This window comes from Zingiber officinale, chromosome 7A (genome assembly GCF_018446385.1).
Source record: "Zingiber officinale cultivar Zhangliang chromosome 7A, Zo_v1.1, whole genome shotgun sequence".
Taxonomy (NCBI): Eukaryota; Viridiplantae; Streptophyta; class Magnoliopsida; order Zingiberales; family Zingiberaceae; genus Zingiber; species Zingiber officinale.
Genome location: NC_055998.1, coordinates 76709234 through 76715623, shown reverse-complemented (window position 1 = coordinate 76715623; position 6390 = coordinate 76709234).

The following is a 6390-nucleotide window of genomic DNA, read 5'->3' as shown; positions in this document are numbered from 1 at the left end:
ATCATGAATTAGGATCAAGGTGCATAGTTCTTGTACCTAGATGAGCCTAATTCAAGATATGGAGGATCATAGGGAAAGCTTGTGTACAAGTTATGTGCATATAGCCCTAAGATTATGGTCCTAAATTCAAATGGTTTTAAAAGCATTTTAAAATTGATTTGAAAACCTTGATGAAGCTTTCCTAGTGATAGCATTCATCATTGAACATTGTGATACAAAGTTGAGTTAAACTTGAACTTTTTCAAAGTTTTTGAACTTTGTATCAAGATTGAAAAATGGAAACTACTTTCATAGAAAACTATTTTTCCATGGTAGTATATGTTATGAGGAATGTATCCTCGAAATTTCACATTTTTCGAATTTTCTGAATTTTCTAGGAGTTTCTGAATTTCGGAAGGAAATTTCGAAACTGATCAGAGTCCGGATCGGTCCGGGGACCGATCCAGAAGTCCCGATCGGTCCGCGGACCGATCCATGAGCATGGATCGGTCCGGACCGATCCAAGAGGGTTCCGAGCACGGTGCGATCCGGTGAAGGCCCGATCGTCCGGGACCGATCCATGGGTTTCGATCGGTCCGGGACCGATCGAGCGCGCTGATTCGATTTCACCGTTGGTCTGAAATTTCAGCGGAAGTTGGGTTTTGTAGATTTCTAATGGTTTGGAACTCCCAAAGACATTGTTGGTGCAATGGGCAAGGGGGAGTTGGCTGTTAGGGTGAGTTTTTACTCCTTAAGATTGTTAAGGATTAGTGATATGGGATTATCACTAAGCTGATTGGTGAGTGTAGTATCAAGGGGAAATTAAGAGTTTCAATGAAAGGTATGGGACTTTCATTGGAAGAAACTCTTGACCTTGATACTCTCCTTTTCTTTTGATGTGTGTCAAAAGGGAGAGTGCTCATTGGAGAGTTATTGGAGAACCCAAGTTAGGTTATCGGTTTAACCTAAGCTAGGGAAGAATGTCAAGGAATGTTCGAGGAAGAACATTGGAATTCTTTTGATGTGTGTCAAAAGGGGAGAATTATCGAGAACCCAAGTTAGGTTATCGGGTTAACCTAAGGGAGAATGTCCAGAGAATGTTCAAGGAAAGAACATTGGACATTGGAAGATGGTTGAAAACCTAAGTTAGGTTATCGTTAACCTAACTTGATTATGATTTTGTCAAACATCAAAGGGGAGATTGTTGGTGCAACCTTAGGTCAAGGTTGACTGGTGACCCGACTCAAGTTGACTTGACTCGAGTTGTATTTTGATGTTTGACTTGGGAAGATTGTTGATGCAACTTTAGGTCAAGGTTGACCTAGTTGAGTTGCATGTTGATGTTTGACACTCGTGAGGGAGTTCTATTCTTGATATGGGACAAGAATAGATGTTTGGGAGATTATTGGTGTAACCGTAGGTCAAGGTTGACTGGTTGACTGAAAAGTCCAAGTATGGAGACTTGGCTGGCAAGGGAAAAGCATGATTCATGAAAAGTCCAAGTATGGAGACTTGGCACGGAAAAGTCCAAGTATGGAGACTTGGCATCGAAAAGTCCAAGTATGGAGACTTGACGGAGAAGTCCAAGCAGGAGCTTGGCACGAGGGAAAGTCCTAGTGAGTGAAGCCGGGCGGTGGGAAAGTCCTAACTGGATGTTAGGCAAGGTGGAAAGTCCCAGTGAGTGAAGCCAGGCAATGGAGAAGTCCCGTGAGTGAAGTCAGCAATGGAAAGTCCGGTGAGTGAAGCTGCAATGGAGAAGTCCCGTGAGTGAAGCTGCGGGAAATCCCGTGAGTGAAGCGGTGAAAATCCTAGTGAGTGAAGCTAGGTGAAAGTGGAAGTCCTGGTGAGTGAAGCTGTGCATTGGAAAGTCCCGTGAGTGAAGCCAGGTAGTGGAAGTCCCGTGAGTGAAGCTAGACCCTAGTGAGTGAAGAGCTGTGAAAACCCTAGTGAGTGAAGCTAGGTGAAAGTCCCGTGAGTGAAGCTGTGAGGAAAATCCAGATGGATCAAGGGTGATCGGACATCCGGTGTTGGGAAGTCCAAGTAGATCAAGGAGTGATCGGATACTTGGCACGAAGAGGAAAGTCCAAGTGGGTCAGGATTGACCGGACACTTGGTGGAGAGTCTTAGCAGGTCAAGGACCGACCGGATGCTAAGCATGATGTACCAACAGTCAAGATTGACCGGATGTTGGTTTGAACTTGGTTTGGGCGAAAACCATGAGCCGGATCGATCCGTGATCGATCCGGATATCATGAATATTCGATCGGTGCGGTGACCGATCAGAATACATCGAGCATATCGGTGATAACCGATAGGTCCGTGACCGATCGTGAGTCGATCGGAACAGAGCGAGGCGCGAGGGGCTGATCGGCCGTGGACCGATCAAAAGCCTGATCGGTCCCCGCATCGATCAGAGTTCTCGATCGGTCTATGGACCGATCAGAGGATCGGTCCATGGACCGATCAGGACAAAAGCTTTTCCCGATCGGTCCCCGCATCGATCAGAAGTTCTGATCGATGCGTGGACCAATCGTGACGCAAACAGCAAGGTTTTTCCCCGATCGGTCCACAGACCGATCAGGGTTCTAGCCGTTGCGACGCAACGGCTAGTTTCTTCTGTCTTCTTCGCAGGTTATAAAAGAGGTTGAGAAGCTACTGTTGAACTTCTTCTTCTTCTTCTCTTTGCCCCTGCTTCTTGCTGTGCTTGAGCTTTGCTGAGCTCTCTACTTCGTGAAGCTTCGTGTGAGCTTCCCCGGCTGGTCAGCTGCTGCTATCGTTCCGTGAAGTTGCTGCTTCGTCAACGGAAACCAGTCGAAGGCAAGATAGTGTGTGTTTTTACATTCTTATTGTTCTTGCTTCTTGTTGTATTTCTTGTACACTTATCTTGCTGTTGCAAGAGACTTTGTGGCGAGGTTTCTCCACCCAGAAGGAGTGTTTGATTTAGCCGGTTTTCCGGGGACTCATCCACCGACGGATTGATAGGGCTCGTCCACCTTACGGACACGCCGAGGAGTAGGAGTTTCATCTCCGAACCTCGTTACATCGATGCGTTGAGGTTTGATCTCTTTCTTTGTCGTTTCTACATTGTATTTTCCGCTGCGCTAACCCTAATCGTAGGAAGAAACGCGAGAATTTGGGGCGGCTATTCACACCCCCCTCTCTAGCCGTACGAAAGATCCTAACACTCAAAACACTCGCGATTGTCGCGGATTCCCCTCGGTCGCTCAAACGACCCCTAGAAGTCATCGTCGCTGATCGTCTTCCCCCGACCGATGACATAGGCGTCAAAGCATTGGATGACGAGAGGAGACCAGGCGATCACCTGAGCGTCTGTTGGTTGCTACTCGGAAAACTTAATTGTTCCACTGTACAAAAAATTTGTACAAAGGTCTGAACCTTTTCCTAGCTACCATGTGTTCTTTTAAATTAAACTTGGATCGCCTGCGGAACTTAACATGTTTGATCCAAAGTTTAATTTATTTGTTCTTTTAGGTTTAGACTTGGATCTCCTGCGGAACTTAACACGTTAGATCCAAATCACCTAGGTTATTAATTCCATTAAATATTAATTTCCAAAATTGGCTTCCAGGACTGCATGGCGAGTCACATGGCCTTCTTGGATATGGGAACAACCAGCACCGCCTAGACAAAGCCTTTTAAGGAAAGCTAATATTTAATTTCCTTAAATAACTTTAGGTCAACCAAAAAGAACAATCAAATCACAAGGAAAAGAAAAATAAAGAACACAACATCGAAAACTAATTCGAAATACTAGAATCGCATGTCTCTTATTTGGTATTTTTACAAAGAAATAAAACTAGTATGATGCGGAAACTAAATACTAGTATACCTTTTTTTTGCAAGCAAAAACCTCTAGGTCTTCTACCGTATTCCTCTTCTAACCTCGGACGTTGTGTGGGCAACGATCTTCCGAGATGAGAAACCACCAAAACACCTTCTTCTCCTCCTTGCAAGGTTCGGCCACAACAAGAGCACCTCCAAGGATGAAGAGATTCAACCACCACCAATGCTCCAAGGGATACTAGAAAAGAGGCTTCTTTTATCTCCTTCTTCTCCTTCTTAGATCCGGCCACCAAAGCTATCTCCACCATGAGAAGGTTTCGGCCACACAAAGGAGAGGAGAGAAAAGAAGGGGCCGGCCACACCCAAGGAGAAAAGAGAGGAAAAATAGAATAGAGATGTTCACCATGAAGCATCCTCTACCCCCTATTTTATAATCCTTGGTCTTGGCAAATAAGGAAAATTTAATAAAAACTTCCTTAATTCTTTTGTCATTGAAAAGGAAAATTTATTTAATTAAAACAATTTTCTCTATTCAATTTACAATGGTCGGCCACTAATAAAATCTCCAAGCAAATAAAATTTTAAACACAAATTAAAACTTCCTTATTTGCTTCCGGAAATTTATAAAAAATTTCTCCAATAATTTTCCCTTCATGATTGGTTAATAAAAAAGAAATTTTATAAATTAAAATCTTTCTATTAAACATGTGGATAAAAAGAAAGTTATCTTGTAAAAATTAAAATCTCTTTTAATCTACAAATAAGGAAAGATATCAAATCTTTTCTTAATCTTTTGTAGAAACTTATAAAAGAGAATATTTAATTTTTTTAAACTCTCTTTTAAATCATGAACATGGTTAAAAAGGAAAATTTTCTTAAAATTTAAAATCCACCTTTTAATCAACAAATAAGGAAAGATTTCAAATTTTAAACTCTCTTTTAAACATATAGATGATTTACAAATAAAGAAAGTTTTTACCAAAAATTAAAACCATCCTTTTAATCTACAAATAAGGAAAGAGATTAATCTCTTCTCTTAATCTTTTGTAGAAAGCTATAAAAGGAAATTTTTAATTTTTAAACTCTCTTTTTAAAACCTTGATATCCACATAAGAAATAATTTTAATAAAAATCCTTTTTAATATTCTAGTGGTCGGCCACCTAAGCTTGGGACCCAAGCTTTGGCCGGCCACCAACTTGGCTCATCCACTTGGTCTTGGCCGGCCCTAGCTTGGGTTCCAAGCTAGCTTGGCCGGCCCCATTGGATGGGTAAGAAGGTGGGTATGTGGTGGGTATAAAACTCTATATACAAGAGGCTACGATAGGGACCGAGAGGAGAAATTGGTTTTGGTCTCCCGATGAAATTAAGCATCCCGTGTTCGCCCCGAACACACAACTTAATTTCATCAATAATAATTCATTCCACTAGAGAACTATTATTGAACTACCGCACCAATCCCAAATTATATTTTGGGCTCCTTCTTATTATGAGTGTGTCAGTCTCCCTGTGTTTAAGATAACAAATGTCCACTAATTAAGTAAGTTACTGACAACTCACTTAATTAATATCTAGCTCCAAGAGTAGTACCACTCAACTTCATCGTCATGTCGGACTAAGTCCACCTGCAGGGTAACATGACAATCCTTATGAGCTCCTCTTGGGGACATTCTCAACCTAGATCACTAGGACACAGTTTCCTTCTATAATCAACAACGCACACTATAAGTGATATCATTTCCCAACTTATCGGGCTTATTGATTTATCGAACTAAATCTCACCCATTGATAAATTAAAGAAATAAATATCAAATATATGTGCTTGTTATTATATTAGGATTAAGAGCACACACTTCCATAATAACTTAGGTCTTTGTCCCTTTATAAAGTCAGTATAAAAGAGACGACCTCTAATGGTTCTACTCAATACACTCTAAGTGTACTAGTGTAATTATATAGTTAAGATAAACTAATACCTAATTACACTACGACCTTCCAATGGTTTGTTCCTTTCCATCATGGTCGTGAGCTACTGTTTATAATTTATAAGGTACTGATAACATAATCCTCTGTGTGTGACACCACACACCATGTTATCTACAATATAAATTAATTGAACAACTACATTTATCATAAATGTAGACATTTGACCAATGTGATTCTTATTTCTAGATAAATGTCTATACTAAAAGCTAGGCTTTTAGTATACATCCTAACAGCGTCAACATCATCATCAGCTAAGGAGTGATGACCATCTCCGAGCCGAGCCTCACACTAATGAGGCAGGCCATCCGCTCGGGAGGAGGAGAATAGAAGTAATGCCGCCCGGGAGGAGATCAACATCATAGCTGGTGGGCCGACCAGTGAAGACTCCAATCGAGCTCGAAAATCATATGCTCGGAGGTTCGAGTTCCACGCCATAGGCTGCAGTCAAGAGAGGGCGAGCGGACCCGAGATCAGCTTCGCCCCTAGGGATCTCGAGGGGATTGAAGTGTCGCACGAAGACACCCTCATTATCCGAGTGGTAATTGCCAACTATACTATTCACCGCATATTCATTGACACGGGGAGCTCGGTCAACATCATTTTCAAGAAGGCGTTCGATCAGC